We start from the raw sequence: 18,412 nt of genomic DNA, 5'->3' as shown, positions 1-18,412 counted from the left end.
AGACGGTTTCAGGAGAGTCATGGGAACTTCAAGGACTGCAGATTAAAGATCTTTAGCCAAACCCTGGGCCTCTAGGAAGCTGACCTCATGTGACCTAATGCAGTGGGTAACATATGTGGGGTGTCCAACTGCTATTTGTTAAGACACATAAAAATGTAACCAGCATATATTAAAGCGACTTCAGGCGATTCATTGTGAGCACAGGTCAAAATTTTGTTTCAAGCCTGCTGCAAGGAGGTAATTTCCAATCAGTTCAGGTCAAAGATTTTTTTTTTTCCTGGTAGAGATTCTTTTATGAGGAAAAGGTGGCTAGATAACCTTGATAGATTGTGTTCAGGAAGGAAAATTTGGTTAAAGGTAACCGGTTCCTCCCAGGAGAGACGGTCAGCTGTGTGTGCAGAGTCTCCGTTTGTCAGGAAGTTGCTCAACACTATGATCAGAAAGGCTTGGTACTTCCCAGAAGAGACTGTTCGTCACATCAGACAACAAATTTCTGACCCAGACCGCCTTACCTTAGGTTTGAGACAATTTTGTAACAGTAAAAGGTGACAAGTACTAACGATCTGACAAGAGCAAGGGAAGTTCAGGAAGAGAGAAGCTACTGGGTTGGCGTGGTCAGGAACGGTCTAAGAAGGATGTCTCTGAAGGAGGGGTGTAGCCTTGGAGGGTGGATACAGAGATAGCAAGACACAGTCTATGGTTGAACAGGTAGACAAGGTGGTGGGAGCAAAGGGTAGAAAAGTCAATGAGATTTGGAGCGAGGTGGACCCTGAAGGACAGAACGAGATGTTTGGACTTCAGCCACCAATGATGTCTAAACAGGGGTGGGCCGTAATCCAAGTGACATCATAATTAGCCAGGCTGGTGCAGAAGAGACTGGAGGGGTGGAGATGCTGCGACGCTCTTCAGGTGTGAGATAATAAGGACCTGAATGAGGTGATACAAACTGGAACGGTGAGGAGGAATGACGCCAGACTATCTTGCAAAGGAAAAATGCAATTTTTAATACCTGGTATTTGGAGGCGAGAGGTGGAGGGTGGAAGTTGTGAGCTTTGGCAGAGGTGAAATTCATTGATGTGAGTTATATGGTTATATGTTTTCGACCCATTGAGCACTCCCTGGTGAAGATACTAGTAAACGGGAAAGAAAGAGGCCAGCAGGGGGAGACGGGAGAGGCCAGCAGAAGATGGAATCCAGGTGCACGAGGCGGAGGTTAGGTGAGCGGCTAAACGCTGGCCTGATGGATAGGAGTTAGGTGTTCACTTTTGGTGGTTCTCTCCTTCCCACTGTATTGTTGGGTCCTTGAGGGCGGGAGCTTTTTGGCATTTGTTACCCAGACTGTCCTAAGCCTCAGCTCTCCAATCGCTCCCTCCACCCGACTAACGAATAGCTTCTAGCAGAAACGGTTTCTATTTATTCAAATCTAGACTGGGCAGAGGGGGTAAAGGGGGAGCAGATGAACAAGGAAGAGATGGTGAGAAATCGACCACCTCCTTTCACTTTCCCTTCATTTACCATGGTGGCTTGCCAGTGGTCATTGCAACAATGCCCCAAGTCCCAAGTGGCACAGGTTCTCCTGCGAAAGGAAGAAGGAAATGGATCCTGAGTGATTGAGTGCAGAATTGACAAGGATGAGGGTGACATAAGAGAAAGAACGGGATAAGGAAGAAAGAGATGAGAAAGAAGGGAGCAGTGTCATCGGGGATGGGGTCATACCGGAGACTGAAGGTGCTAAGGTGAGCTTTCTATTGAATGCACATATTACTGTTTTCAAGTGCTAACACCCTGGTTCTCCAAGGCATGCTTGAAAGGATGGACATGCTTGTGCACATCAGAGAAGCCAAGGGTGAGAAAAATTGCTCCACAGAAAAAAAGAAGCAGTGAACGAATGAAGAAGTAGGGCTGAAAGAGAGTGGCAGAGAAGGGATTCAGATAGAGTGAAAAATTAGGGGGAACTCTGTGGAGAGAATAGAGAGCTCAGAAGAGATTTTAAAAAATCATTGGGAGGTAATAGTTTGCAGTTTGCTTTGAGATGTTAACCCTTTACCCCAACATTCCACAAACTCCCTGAGTAAAATTCCCATTTCTCGCTCAGGCCTTGTCGTGTTGAATTAGCTTTGAGGATGTGTTGAGACGCTGAACACGGCTTCCTCTGTGAGACTGGGGCAAGAGGAAAGCCTGTTTAGGTCAGAATCGCATGGTTTCTCTCTTTTCCTTCCTGCCGCCGTCCTGTATCCCATTTCATTTTTCCTAGCGTCTTCAAGGGAGGTCCGAGAAAGAGAAAAGGTGAGGCTTGGATCAAAGCATTTCACGTCTGCCAGGTAACCCATCAGCAGACGGTGCCTGAGCACCTACAGTTAAACAAGCACCACGCCAGGATCTGGGGGAAACCAAGAAAGGAGGGCACGTCCCCGCTCCGGGAAGGTTCGCCCTCTACTCACAGAGGAAGAGAGATGAACCCGTGACGGGAAACGCCTGACGGGCTCTGCAGGGGTCCTTACTCGCCCGGCCTGCCCCGCCCTCCCGGGTGCCCCGCGTAAACGCAGCTCCTTCCTCTAGCAGGGAGATGCGCTGAGCCGCGGTCTCGGCCAGAATCCGAGGGAGGAGAACCTTGGCGCTCTCGGACGGCGGCAGTCTCACGACCAGAGGGGGTGCAGAGGGCCTGCTGGTGACTCGCCGACGTTCCCATTCGGTTCAGTAAAGACGTTGTTGCCCCAGGCCTGCGGTAACCCAGGCCTTTCTGTCCTTAAACCCTCAGCTATGGACCTGAAATCTCCACTTGGGGTTCCGCAATTTGCTCTTTTTCATAGCTCATGCACTCTGGGGAGCATTCTTTTTTTTTTTTTTTTTTAGATTCATTCATTTTATTTTTCAGACTCCAAGTAGAAGTGAAAACATACAGTATTTGTCTTTCTCTGTTTACCTTACTTCGCTAAACATAATATCCTCCAGGTCCATCCATGTTGTTGCAAATGGCAAAGCTTCATCCTTTTTTGCGGCTGAGCAGTTTTCCATTATATATCTATACACCTGTATCTCTACTTTATCCATTCGTCTGCTGATGGACACGTAGGCTGCTTGGCTGTTGTAAATAATGCTGCTCTGAACACTGGGCTGCATGTGTCTTTTTGAATTACCGCCCTCATTTCCTTCAGCTATTCTACCCAGGAATGGAACTGCTGGATCAGATGGTAGTGCCATAGTTAACTTTTTGAGGTGTCCCATCCTGTTTTCCACAGTGGCTGCATCAGTTCGTATTCCTACCAGAGTGCATTAGGGATCCCTTCTCGCCACATCCTCACCAACATTCACTATTTGTAGTTTTTTGTTGATGGCCATTCTGACAGGTGTGAGGTGACATCACATTGCAGTTTTGACGTGCATTTCCCTGAGGATTAGTGCTGCTGAGCATCTTTTCATGTGGGGAGCATTCTTTAGTATAATTCAATTCTTTTAAAACATTTTTTTTATTGAGTTATAGTCATTTTACAATGTGTCAAATTCCAGTGTAGAGCACAATTTTTTCAGTTATACATGAACATACATACATTCATTGTCACATTTTTTTTCCACTGTGAGATACCACAAGATCTTGTATATGTTTCCCTGTGCTATACAGTATAATCTTGTTTATCTATTCTACATTTTAAAATCCCAGTCTGTCCCTTCCACCCCCACCCCCTGGGCAACCATAAGTTTGTATTCTACGTCAATGAGTCTGTTTCTGTTTCGTATTTTTTTTTTTAGATTCCGCATATGAGCGATCTCATATGGTATTTTTCTTTCTCTTTCTGGCTTACTTCACTTAGAATGACATTCTCCAGGAGCATCCCTGTTGCTGCAAATGGCGTTATGTTGTTGGTTTTTATGGCTGAGTAGTATTCCATTGTATAAATATACCACTTCTTCTTTATCCAGTCATCTGTTGATGGACATTTAGGTTGCTTCCATGTCTTGGCTATTGGAAATAGTGCTGCTATGAACATTGGGGTGCATGTATCTTTTCAAATTCGAGTTCCCTCTGGATATATGCCCAGGAGTGGGATTGTGGGTCATATGGTAAGTCTATGTTTAGTCTTTTGAGGAATCTCCATATTGTTTTCCACAGTGGCTGCACCAAACTGCACTCCCACCAGCAGTGCAGGAGGGTTCTCTTTTCTCCACAGCCTCTCCAGCATTTGTCATAGTATAACTCAATTCAATGTATACTGACTGCAGACCGAGGCGCTCTACCCAGAGTCTGGGAGATGTAAAAACAGATTTAAAAGCGTTCTTGCTCTCAAAGAGCCCACAGTCTAATTATGGGGGTTGGGGATCAGAAACGCCCCCAGTTAAGTGTAACCTTTTGTCAAATTGATAATCCCCCAAACAGCGAATCAACCAATGCAAGAGAGGCTGGAGCCCTGAGGGCTTCGATCCGTGTGTGTGAGGCGGGTGGACAGTATCTGCTGTGATTGACAGCCTCCCTCGCTGAGAGAGATGTAACACCGCTTCACCTTTTGCCCCCGTTGGGGCTATGCAAACAGTCTAATTTATCTCAAACGGTGTCGAGAGAATGCTGCTACAGATTCTATGAAATCTACAGGTGCATCCTGTTATTGTGACAGAATTGAATTTCTACCGTTTGTAATTACCACCAGATTTTTACCAGTAGAAGGGTAGTGCGGAAAACCAAAATCCGCGATGAATCAAATCCCTCTTCCCGACTCGCACGTCTAGTTTCCAAGGAGCTGGCTGCTGCGAGTTGCCTCTTCCATAAAATACTGGGAGAGAACAGCTCATGGGTATGAATGAAAAACTGAGTCCTCCCTCCCTAATGGTTAAAAGTGGACTTCGCTGTGTCACTTGGCAGCTTCTGGTGACTATTCCTGTTGGATCCCAGAGAGACTGTCGGAAGCTCAGATTCCTTTTCTCCCTTTCTCCTTGAGAGCAGGATGTGTTCGCTGGATGGAAATCAGTGAAAGGCCCCCTCACCCCTTCCGCTGGGCTCTAGTTCAGGGATGGATAAGAATGCGCTCATCTCTGAAGCCAGTGAGGATCCATTGCCAGGGGTTGCCTGGGCGGGTTCTGGGGCTCCGTCTGAGCTCTGCGGGCTATGGGTATTTGGAGAGGCCACGTAGGAACACCTGTACCTTTTTTTGCCTGGACCTCTCTCTAGCTTTCCAAGTGGCTTCCCTGACTCCAGGGGATGTCTCCACTCCCCCATAATTCATACTCACTACTTTCAGTTTAATCTTTCTGAAGAACACTGTATTTTTACCCTTCTTCTATACAAAACTTAGAATCTGAGGAATGTCCATAATGTCTGTGAATTTAAGCCCAGATTCCTTTAGCCTGGCTTTCAAAATCCTTCATAGCCTGCCCTAGCCTCCCTCTTCAACATCCGTCCGTCCTCCACGATTCTCCTTCGTGCTGTCTTTGCTACTGGGAAAAAACAAAACAAAACAAAACAAGAAAACAAAACAAAAATCATCAACCGCTCACTAATCCCCCCAAACGGCCCCCTCTTTTCTTGGTTCTCTCTGCCAAATCCATAAATTGAAACTTAACTCACTCTTTAAGATCCAGCTCCATTATTGCCTCCTAAACGAATCTCACCCAATCTCTCCACCTGGAGGTGCCCCCTTCCCCACGGCTTGGTGTTTTCCTTAATAATCACCAACGCAGATTAAACACATGTCACATGGCAGGTGAGGCACAGCATACGTATCCTCTCGCCTTCTCACAGAAAGTGGATGAGGTCTGAGCACCATCCCAATTCCGTTTTACAAAAGAAGACATGGAGTCTCACTGCGGTTCTGGAACAGCCATGCTCACAATCAGTTAAAAGTGGTGTCATGTCTGGGTCCCCAGGCCCACCTACCTCTTAAAAGGATGCCACCATCCCATCACTCACTGGCCTCTCCCGTTTATAACTGTGTCCCAGATCCCTGGAGCCACGTCTGACCATCCCCACTAGACCCTGCATGTCTTCGGGGTGAGAAACGCCTCTGTCCTCTTTCGTTCCCGGTGCTCAGTGCGGTGTCTGGCCCAGAACAGACACCCTGTAAGAATTCATTGAAAGAATGATTGCACGGGGAACGCTTTTGGAGCTCTGGTTTTGCGACACAAGATGAATACGGTACCAGTCTTAACTGGTTTTCATCAGGATAGTTCTTTGTGGAATGGGGTCTGAGGAGAAGTCATTCGGTTGTGGCGTACCATCTGAGTCCACAGTTACTCCAAGGGTTTGATTTACACTCATGCCTTCAGTTTCAGGAGGCAGGATGGTCAGTATTCTCAAGCAAGAATCCAGAGAACTGGATGCAGTTAGCCAGCTGGTGTAAGGGGCTGAGTGTGTTCTCTTCTTAAGAGCAGATGGTGAGGGAGGGGGCAGCTCAGTGGCAGAGCACATGCTTAGCAAGCACGAGGCCCTGGGTTCAATCCCCGGCACTTCCATTAAAAAAAAAATACAATAAATAAACCTAATTGTCCCCCCCAATTTTTAAAAAAACATTAAAAATAAAAAGAGAGAGAGAAAGAGTGCAGATGCACCTCCAGGAACTGAGCTGAGACCTTGTCTTCTGCGTAAGCGGGCCAAGGGTGGGGGCGAGGAGAGAGGAGGGTAACGTTCTGCTTATTAAACCTCTGAGCAGCTTGGCTCCTGCATTACAAACTCACGGTTTTCCCCACAGTTCTTTCCAGCAACTCCTAGTTTCGGAGTTTGAGACAACAAAATGAAACAAAACAAAAACAAAATAACAAAAACAAAACAGGGACTTTCTGGGTAATGAGGCCAGATTATTTCATAATAGGGAAACTTTCTTTTTTAAATGACACTTGGAGGTTTAAAATAGAACAAAGAAAGCCATCTGAAGCATCTAGCAGTGACATTAGCAAGTGGGTAAGTTCATGGAACCCAAATATCTGTTTCATCAGCCATGGCCAGATGGGGTATTAACAATACCTCGAACTGATGAAATTATTTTTTTCTGAGAAGTGCAAAACGTTTTGAGTAACCCTCCCATTTTCCCTCCCGGAACTACGGTGACATATTCTATTTCTTGTTTGAGAAATGAGATTGAGATCTGTTGAGGCTAGGTTAATTTCATCCATGGTAGAGACAGGACTAATTTCTAATTTACTCACCTTTCTGTCTCTTTCTGAAGAACCCGTGTCTTTTCTATGGTTCCCCCGTTCTCCCCCACGTGGATGACTCGTCTGTTTTATGCAAAGGAGGGAATTCTTCATTTTCTGCTGAGCTCAGTTTTTGAGCTTGTTTGCTGTTACCCCTGCTGTTTATTGAGGACCCACTCTGTACCAGACACATTGTACCGGCCTCATGGCGAGAACAAAAAAGACAAAATCCTTGCCGTTACTGCGGTGCTTCGGTTCTGGTGAGGCGGACAGACGAGAAGCAGATAAACCAATGAACCTGTGGTGTAATATCCCACGGTGGTCAGCGTTATAAGGAAAAACAAAGCAGGTGAGGAAAGCATGCTGGGGCTGGGGATGGAGAGGACGCTTCTTATGTGGAGAGGTCGAGAAGAGCCCCTCTGAGAAGGTGACACGTGGCCAGAGACCGGGAGGAAGGGTGGGAACAAGGCTGTGACTTGTGACTGTTTGGGGGAGGAGCAGGACTGAGCTCGACGTCTGGGAACAGGAGACAGGTTGCTGCGGTGGGAGAGGCAGAAGACGGAGGGAAGACGCCCTTGGAAAAGTCAGGGGGCGCTGCAGGCCAGGGCAGGGGTTTGGGATTTTATTCTGAGTTGACTGGGAAGCCACGGGAAGGTTGAGCGCAGAGGAGGGAAGCGACCAGATTAGCGCTGTAGTCCGAGTGAGATCGTGGTGGCTTGGTCTGGAGACGGTGAGAAGTGCCCACTTTGGGGGTCTGTTTTAAAAGTAGGGCCCACAGGACTTGACTGACTGATTGGATGAGGATGTCAAAAAGTAGAAGAATCAAGGATGACTCAGATCTTTGGCTTGAGTGCTCGGTGGAAGGTGTTGCCATTTACTGAGACGAAGTTGGTTTAGGGTTTGAGGGGGAGCTGGAGTCAAGAATTCTGCTTTGGTCATGCCAAGTGCTGTCTATGTGGAGGGATTGCGTGGGTGGTGCTGTAAAGGCAGAGAATGTAAGGCAGTAGCTGGAAGGAGTGATGGGGGCTACTGAGGGTTTTTTGCGGGGGGGAAATCTTTATTTGTCAGAGCAGTTATAGGTTCACAGAAAACCCAAGTGGTAGGTACGGAGATTTCCCATTTTACCCTCTGCTGTCACACAGGCACTGACAACCCCCCACCAGAGTGGGGCCTGGTTACAGGGGATGAACCTGTACAGACAGACGGACACGTCATCATCACCCAATGGCCATAGCTGACACTAGGGTTCTCTCTCGGTGTTGTAAATTCTGTGGGCTTGGACAAATGTATAATGGCATGTACCTGCCATTATAGTGTCACACAGAGCAGTGTGTCAGGCCACACTTCATATCTCCAAGGCTTTTCTCATGCTCCCTCTGTCTGAGAAGTTCCTCCACCCCTCGTCTGTCCAAGTCAGCTCATCCTTCTTTTCATGACCTTCACCCCCAGATGGAGTAGACCATTCTCTTCTCGACCTGTTGTGCCTTTCTTGAGATCACCTACAAAACACTGTGCGTCTGTCTCCCGGCTTGGGGGGGGGGGTTGCTCCCGCCCTTCCCCTGGCCTCACGTGTTCACGTGGAGGGTCTCCTGCTGGAGCGCACGGTCAGCCTCGGGTCCCACCCCCGGCTTACCCCTCTCCAAGGAGAACGGGCCCGCCTGCTGAGTGACGTCCACCCACCTCTGTTCCTTGGTTGGGTGGAGCTGACCTACTGAAGCTTCAAGAGCGCTAAAGATCCACTCTTGTTCTCTTCATTACCATTCTCTGAGCCAGCAACCTCGGGAAGACTGCAGAGTGGACTGGGTGTACTCTGCAGCAATCTTAAGCCGGAAATCCTTTCCCCTCCGGTTTTATTAAGAGAGAATTCCCTACAGCTGGGCCAGGAGGGCGGCGCAGGGAGACAGCTCGCTCCCCCTCTCCCACGAACACGGCAAAAGCTACACCTACGCACGGAGCAGACCACACGGCTGCGCGCTGAGCTCTGACGGAGCGTCTCTTACATCGCCAACACCAGGAAACCCCCACAAAACTGGACAAACAGGGAGTTTATACCATATGGCGCAGGCAGCTGTATCCAACACCTTGTAGCAACTTATAATGAAATCAAGTCTGGAGAAGAATGTGTGTACGTGTATGTGTGACTAGGACATGACGCTGTACACGAGAAGCTGACACGTTGTAAACTGACTATGCTTCCATTACAAGAGGAGCTGATTCGCAAACACATTGTGTATGTTTAAGGTGCAGAATGTGCTAATTTGATACACTAATATATTGCAGAACAATGACCACCATAGCGTTAGCTGAAAACCTCCAGTCACGTCACGTAGTTACCATTTCTTTTTTTTTTAATTTAACTTTTTGATTGGGTTATAGTCCGTTTACAATGTTGTGTCAATGTCTGGTGTACAGCACAATTTTTCAGTCATACGTGAACGTACATATATTCATTTTCATATTCTACCATTTCTTTTTTTGTGGCAAGAGCATCTGAGAGTTACTCACTTAGCAACTTTCAAGTATATAATGCAGTATTATTAACTATAATCACCAAGCTGTTCGTCGAATCCGCAGGCCTTACTCAGCTTATGACTGGAAGTTTGCACCCTCTGACCAACAGCTCCCCCACTTTCCCACCCCAGAGCCCTGCAACCAGCACTCCGCTCCCTGTTTCTATGAGTTCAGGGTTTTAGATGCCACATATAACTGAGATCATTCAGCACTTGTCTTTCTCTGTTTGACTTATATCACTTAGCATAATGCCCTCAAGTTTCATCCATGTTGTCACAAAAGTCAGGATGGGAAGCATCAGTCTTGGGAAGTAGGTCTGGTCTGTAGACCCAGCCTCCTTGGATGCACTCTTGGGAATCTAAGGACTGCCAAATCACGTCTAGATTTGGGGGATAAATCTAAAGCCACGTTCTCCAGTCCCTGCGTCAGTAATGATGCTGACAGTCTGATACCTGTAAGTCCTTTTGCCTTTTTTTTTTTTTTGATTAATTGTAAACCAAGGAGGGAAACAGAAGATTATTGTCTATTATTTATGGATTGTCTAAAATTTCACCAACTCCCTTCTAGAGGGAAATTTCCTTGAGATCTTGTTCATCTTTGAATCCTAAATGCCTAGCACAGGTCACGGCGTGTAACAAAGGCTCCTCTTTCTATTGATTTTCTTAGAAGTTTTGATAACCACAGTGGGAAAGCCTGAGAGTCATCAGACATGTACGTTTTCCGTTAGAAAGAGATATTGCAAAAAGTTCATTAAAAGGCAGGCAAAATTAGGTGGCCTAAGATTTGGAGAAGAAAGGTGGCTTTGGAAAGTTGAAAAGCTAAGACATTTAATTTCTGATGTTATCATGGCCAATAATGATGCCAAGGAGGAAGAAAATTACATGACTGAAAAAAATTACATGACTAAACAGGGATTTCTGATTTCAAAAGTACATGATAGAAAAAGAAAAACCAAACAGTGGTGAATGGAAGATGAGGCACAGGTCTGTAGAATAGTGTAGTAAAGCTAAAATCCAAACGGAGCTGAAGTTTGAAAGAAAAAAAAAAATGAGAGAGAGAAGTGCAACCAAAACAGCCTTGTAATAAATAGTTAATAGTACAGGACGTACAATGAGCCTAATTCTCTTGTTGCTTTTCTTTTTTTCTTCTGTCAAGGAAAAAGGGTATTTGTAATTTTAAGAGGAAGAGATGGCACCTAGCATCTCTTAACGAGGTCAAATCTTCTGGAGTGCGGCAAGAACTAGTAAAAAAATTTTCAAAACAGTATCACAGATCTTTAATAAATCATAGATGTTTCTCTAGCCATATAAGGATCTCATCTGTAGATTAAAATAATTGTGTCTTATTTCCAAGATTTATGCCATTCATTTCATTCTCTTATCTTACTGCTTAGTCAGAATTTTCCAAAACAATATTTAATGACAGTAATGAAAATGGGCTTCCCTGCCCAATTACTGAATGTTGATGAGAGATTTTATTATTTCATTGTTTAATGTAATAGTTTGTTATTTTTCTAAGTTTTCTTTCCATACTTATTTTTTCCTATTTCTATTTTATTTAGACGCCTTCTTGATATTTTTTTGTCCTCATAAATGAATGATGTTTTAACATATCAGTACTATCTAAAAAGCAGACCAAGATGGTGAATGGACCAAAAGCTGTTCATTTGAGCATGTACAGATGTTCAACTAAGAGAAGATGGGCTATGATACAGTCAAAAAGTGTATCTCAAAGTTTTTTAAGGGCTGTTATGTAGAAAAGGAATTGGTCTTATTCTAAAAAGTACCCGCCCCCGCCCCCCAAAAAAACCAGAATAGGAGCTGTAGGCAGAAGCTGCAGCAACATGGATTTTAGTTTTACATAAGAAACTTTCTTGAAGTCGTAACTGTCCAGAAATGGACAGTTTCTGGATAATGGGTTTCCATCTACTGGAATTACTGGGTAGAAATTGCTCCCTTCTCTCCACCTCTCACTGCCTTTTCCCCCTAAATGAGGCAGAATTACCTACCTGACTGGTGAGACGGCAAGTCTAGTAGAGGTTGTCTGTGGTCGGCGCTTCTGTGATCAACAAGGGAGTGTGTCCAGGGTTGTCTTCAGGCCCTGAAAGGGCACAAGGCAGAGCACTCCCAGAGGGCCGGGCAGTGTCTCCTGGGCACACCCCACTCTCCCCAAGTGGCCGCGGACTGGGCTTAAGCCTCAGATCTGCTGAGCTCTCCAGCTTGGCTTCACCATCAGCAAAGCTAGCATGTTGGTCCCTGTGTTCCTCCTTATTTGTATTCTGATCATCAGTTCCAGCGTGGAGGGTGAGGGTGGGGGAGGTCCCCACACCAACAGACAATTCTCAGACACCAGCTGGGTGTCCTACAGCTCAACTCAGTTCTGACACTGTCGACCCCAAGATAGTGTCAGATCCCACAGGTTAAGGGTTCAGTCCGATTTAAGACTGCCCCTCCCCAACTCAGACACCAGCCACAAGCCCAGGCTGTTACCCGTACTTCTGACCGACTGGTTATAGATCAGAGGTTCCAAAGACCCTCCTGTGGTTTGATTCCTTTGCTCAAGTGGCTCAAGGAACTCAGAGAAACAGTTTACTTAGCAGATCACTGGTTTATTTTAGAAAGATATGTCAGGAACAGCCAGATGGAAGAGCTGCACAAGGCAAGGTGCGGGGAAAGGACGTGGAGACTCCATGCTCTCCGGGTGCCACTCTCCCCGAATCTCCACGTGTCCATCAACCCTGAAGCTCTCTGAACCCCGCCCTCTTGAGTTCTTAGGGATGTGTCACTGTATTGGCATGGCTGATTAAACCATTGGCCACTGGCAATTGAACTCAATCTCCAGCCCCTCTCCCCTCCCCAAAGGTGTGGGGGAGAGGACGTGACACTGAAATTTCCAACCCTCAAATCACATGTTTGGTTCCCCTGGTCACCAGTCTCCATTCTTGGATGCTTTCCAAAAGTCACCTCATCATGATAACAAAAGACAACTTTATCACTCTCATCACTTCGGGAATTCCAAAGGTTTTAGGAGCTCTGTCCCAGAAACGAGGACAAATACCAAAAATAAGTATCTTATTGTAAATCACAATATCACACTCCCTCTTTGCTTTCTCAACAGGTTCAGAACTCAGAAGAGAGAGACATGAAATTAATTAGCACCGAAATCCCAACATGGTGGGTACAATAGAAAAGACTGAAGCACTGAATAAGGTGGCAGGGCCTGCAGTCTGTTTCAGCCCTAAGTTGGTGTCACCTTCTATAGACTGTTCAATCCGACCCGTCTCTCGCTCAGGAAAGCACAGTGGCACGAACGTGAGTCGCTTTATGAACTTTGACAGGAGATCAACCCAAGTCAGGTTTCAAGAAGGTAAGTTTTAGATTTGCTTTCTTTTCTGGAACGGTGTCCAGGAACAGAACAGAATGATGTTCAGGAACAGAACATCTCGTCTTAGAGCGGAGAAGACCATCGATCCTAGAAGAGGAAAGCAAACGGATGGAAACAAATTAAATTCTGTTTTTCAACTTTTTTTTTGTAACAGAGAGAAACTATGTTTTTGCTTAAGGAAGAGGTCTTAGCTTTTTACTTGTGAAAAAAACAATTCACTAAGCACTTCTTGTTCTGTTTCTTTGAAGGTCACAATTACAGATACTGTGATAAAGACATCCTCTTTAATGCTTGTGGTCTTTCCACTCGATGGGGGAGAAACAGCTGGCACTGTTCAGTCACAGAGCTGCCGCCTCACCTTGAAATATGGTGGAAGATAGGAGGAGGGTGGGGAACAGGAGAAACGTCTTTTTTCGTTTTCCCCAAGGTCATCTTCATCTTTCTCTAACCATAGATCTGTGCGCCACACTTTCATTTTGGTCCCCATGTTCCCTGTCAGGTAACAACCCTCTGATTTAAGAATGTGTGTTTTGGAATACGAAAGTGGACGGTGGGGAGTCCTTACTTGGAATTAAAAGCCTAGAAAAAGAATTTGCAATGCATCCTGCATTCAAGTGGGATCATAAACAAACCACTGACTAAATCAATAATCCGTCACTGAGTTTGCAATTGAATCAAGAATTAAGAGAAATTTTCCTGAAATCTTTGTCACAAAGAACATTTTTATATAAGATACTAAATAGTATTCAGGTGGTCAGTACACAAAACCCGAGAGCTTGGAAATAAATTATCTTCTGAAATAGAATTTAACAGGAGAATATAAGGCCCCCCTGGAAGTAAAATCAGAAACTACTGCCTTGAATGTCTTCGAGAATCTGGGAACACACGTCCAAGGAAGATAGTGTGTGTGTAAGCGGTGGGCAGACCTGGAATATGAATGTAGTTTTTAAAAACTTAAATCTGATAAATTTTTGGTTGCCTGTTGAAAGAATACACTAGCAGGAGGAAGGCTGTTTTAAGAGAATTTCTTAAAGAGCCCAAAGAGCAAGACTTTGCTGTCCATCCAACGTGTGTGCTTCCTTTGTGGCCGAGGACGGACACAGATCGCATTACAGGATACCTGGCCACTGACTGGCCTTACCAAAACCTCCTGGGTTCCAAATGTCTCTGCTCTAAACCCTCCTCTCATTTCCTGTCCCTTAAAAGGAAATCAGAAGGAGAGCCTCAGAAGTAGACGGAGTCTTAAGGGCATCTGGCCCATGATTTGAAACGGTGCTATCCTGACACACTCGTGCATCTTCACCTGTGATGAGGAATGGGGCAGGTGCCTAGTTACAGAATTCCTTCACCAGTTTCATAAATTAAGCTGCAGTTACCTTTAGAACTTCATTCCAACTGACTGATGTACAGCTATTCTTTTGAAAGAAAAGTGAGTGAAATGGCAGCTGGCACCCATTCCTGGAAAACCGTCTGGGTGTATTTTGGCATATTTCATGCGTGTCGTGACAGCCCCTTCAGTGACCCATATGATGCCCTTGGGTTTCTCCGCCCCACAAACCCCCTTTGTGCACCTCATTCCCATTTGCAAGTCCCCCCTTTGTCCTCAGCCCAGAGCTGAGTCATATGCTCAGTGCAGATGAGTTACTCCCGATGAGGATGGAATCCTGGATAGCTGGAATGTGCGCACACTTGTCTTTAAGTGGCCATGGCAGTGTGAGCCATCACAACAGCACCAGAAGCCATTTAAAGTCCCACCGCCGGCCACCAGGAGGGCTCAGAAGTGAGAGTCCTCAGCTCTCTTCTACTAGTTCTTAAATATTTCCAACACCCTGACCTTTGAAGCTTTAAAAAATTAGATCAAAAGTCTTCCAACTCCATGTTGTCTATGAGAAATCCATTTTAAATATAAAGACACACACAGATAAAAAGTAAAAGGTGAATTTAGTGGAAGTATGATGGGGACCACCAGCCTGGATCATTTAGATCAGGGGTCCACAAACTATGGCCCATGGGCCAACTCCATCTGGCTGCCTGTTTTTTTAAAAAACATTTTATTTATTCATTATTTTATTTTGGTGGGGGTGCAGGAAGTAATTAGGTTTATCTGTCTTTAGAGGAGGTGCGGGGGGCTGAACCCAGGACCCCATGCGTGCTAAGCATGCGCTCCACCACTTGAGCTGCACCCTCCCCCCGGCTGCCTATTTTTGTCCGTGTGAGCTAAGAATGGTTTTCACATTCTTTTTTTTAAAGGTTGGGGGAAAGAAAATCAAAAGAAGAATAATATTTGGGGATATATGGAGATTATATGAAACTCAGATTTCAGTGTCCATACATTTTATTCCAATTAGACATGTCATTTCATGTGCGTATTTCCTCTGGCTGCTTTTGCGCTGCTGCGGCGAAACTAAGCGGCTGCTTAGCGACGACGGCCTTCAAAGCCTGAAATGCGCACCAGCTCTGCTCTGACCCTTCAGCGCTTCTCTGATCTTTGCTGCTCGGCCCGCTCGCTGGGGCGCCATCTTGTTTTTGATTTTCTGTCTTGACTTGGGAGGAGGGAGCTTCAGGAGCTTCCCTTTGGCCTTTCCCACTATAAAAGCCCTCACCCAGAAGGCAACGAGCCAAGGATGCCAGTCTCGGTGACACACTCAGAGAAGATGGACCCCTGGGCCGGTCTGTGGAAGTGGAGCTTGGCTGGGACTCGATTTATTGCCTGTCCTCTTATGTCCCAGCTTGGACAAGGGGGCCATGATAACCATTCAGATCTCCAGGTGTCAGTGTCAGCAAGGATCCTCCACATTTTTTGTTGTTTCTCTCTCCCCAGTACAGCGGCCCAAGTGCCACCGGTTCCTTGGCTGAAGGGCTGGCAGGATGACTAGCATGTAGGCTGCTGGCGGTGTTGCCGGAGGAAACCAGCCTCCTCTTTTCTCAGTGGGTTCTGGGTCTGATCACTGGCTCAGATCAGGAAGTTGAGCAAGGGATCATGACTTTTAATGGGGGGGGTGATGTCTCTCATCCTCCTGGTCAACCATCCTTCATCTCTGATGGTGCAAGCTGAGTAGGACTCTTGTTCGCTGCCCACCTAGGCTCACTGATAGGAATGGGGACAATGCCCCTGTAAAAGAGGAAGGTGCCAGCTCTTAGTCACCAGATGACAGTGAGTGGAGGGTGGGAGGAGTGGGGGTGCAACTATCACAATGAGCCGCAGGTGCTGGAGAGGCAGCCAGGAAGGCCTGGCCTGCAGAGTGATGGAGATGGTTGTTGGAACACGCATCCGTAGGGGAAGTCCCTGGCCGATGATGCTGGTCCTCAACACTAGCTGGAGTCTAAAGGCTGGGGCTGGTGGCAGTGGGGAGAGTGTCCTAACTTGTGCAGAAGAGGTCTTTGCATTGGCTTGAAACAAGGCGGATGCTGGCTGGGCATGGTTCTCAGTGTTTTCCGCCTCCCACTTACTCAGGAGTGAGACCCTTTATAAGCTTCTGGGGAATTCCTCTGGCTCTCAAACCTGCCTTTCAGTTGCCCACAGATTTTTATTTCCTTTTTGTGAAACATTAGTGGAACCTAGCAATGGCCATATGCTGCGGTCTAAATGTTTGTGCCCCCCACCCCCAATTCATCTGTTAGAATCCTAACCCCCAAAGTGATGGTGTTAGGAGGTGGGGCCTCTGGAAGGAGATAAAGTCATGAGAGTGAAGCCCCCATGAAGGGCATTAGTGCCCTTATAAGGTCCCAGAGAGCATCCTCGCCCCTTCCACCATGTGAGGACACAGTGAAAAGACTGCTGTCCATGAACCGGGAGGGGGTCCTTACCAGACATTGAGTCAGCCAACAGCTTGGTCTTGGTTTTACTTACCAACCTCCAGAGCGGTGAGGAATAAGTTTCTCTGGTTGAAGACCTACCCAGTCCCTGGTGTTGTGTTACACTAGCACACCAAACTCAGACAGAGTCAGATGGATCCGGGTTCTCACCATGGTCCAGCCACTTACTAACTGTGTCACTTCAGCAAATTGTCTGACCTGTCTGAGCCTCAGTTCCTGTTCATAATCGCACCTGGCCCACAGGGGGTTTAGGGATAAATGAGATGATTGACGTTAAAATTCCCAGCACTAAGTGTCCTCTACTGATCTGTGAATGTTTTACCTCTGTGCTAAACCATCATCACTGCTCTCTGCAAAGCTTTTGCTCCACAGAGGCAGAGACTGTAACTTGAAAGGGTTACTAATCCCTCGAAACCCTCTGATCACAGATAAACTCATTTCCCGATCCTGCCACGTAAGCCACCGATCTGGCTTTGATGACCCCGATCACACACTGAGGACCACATTAAGGTTACCACTCAAAGCTGTACTCATGATCAAAGTTCTGGAGCAAGGCTTGCTTCTGCCTACGCACTCCGGGGATGGCACCAAACAGCAGGATGGAAAAAATAGCAGCCCCCCCTCCCCACCACCGCCAGCCGTCACTCACAGATCGAGTTCGTGGTCCCACTGCTCAGAGTGGAAACCTCACTGCTGGAAAGTGATAGAAGCATTTTATAACCCATTGGCCAATTTAGTGTGCATGTCTGAACTCAGCTTCTAAAAAATACCCACGTTAAAGTCATAAAACCGCCACAAAAATCATGTTTTCTGAAAAAGTATATTTCTTATTGGAAGGATTAGTTTTCAACTAATCAAAGCAATTAAAAAATTATGGAGGAGAGAAGGTATAGCTCGGTGACAATGTGTGCTTAGCATGCACGAGGTCCTGGTTTCAATCCCCAGTACCTCTGCTAAATAAATAACTAAATCTAATTACCTCTTCTCCATGCCAAAAAGGTTAAAATTTTTAAAAAGTTAGAATAAAAAATCAAAATAAATAAATAAATAAACTTAATTACCTCCCCCCAAAATAAATAAATAAAAACAAAATAAACTAAAAAAGAATTAAAAAAAGAAAATCATACTTAAAAAAAGTTATGGAAAATTTTGTGAACAAGTAGAACAGACATCCATTAGAAAACGAATTAAAACTTTTTAAAAAACTCAGAAAATTCTACATACTTAAAAAATTTACTGGTCATAAATTCAAGCAAAACAAAAAGAAAGAAAGAAAGAACGGCTATAATCCTATCTGTCTGGAGAAAACCGTATCGGTAAATATTGGTTAGAAAACTTCTCTATTTTTAGGTATTCCTAAAACAAAAATGGGATCTTTCTAAATAAACTGCGACCCAACAGAGTTCAATTTCACTGTTTTTATTATTGGGCCACTTGGTTTGTTTTAAATGTTTGCTATTATAAATATTACAGAGCAGGAATACTGTAGAGAATGACTTAGAAAGGAAAAAATGCAGGGGGAAAAATTTTTTTTTTCTGAAAGGTGGACAAAACTGCTTTGCGATACCTGAAACAAAAATCGTCC

This window comes from Camelus bactrianus, chromosome 35, assembly GCF_048773025.1.
Source record: "Camelus bactrianus isolate YW-2024 breed Bactrian camel chromosome 35, ASM4877302v1, whole genome shotgun sequence".
Lineage (NCBI taxonomy): Eukaryota > Metazoa > Chordata > Mammalia > Artiodactyla > Camelidae > Camelus > Camelus bactrianus.
This window is presented reverse-complemented; position numbering follows the sequence as displayed.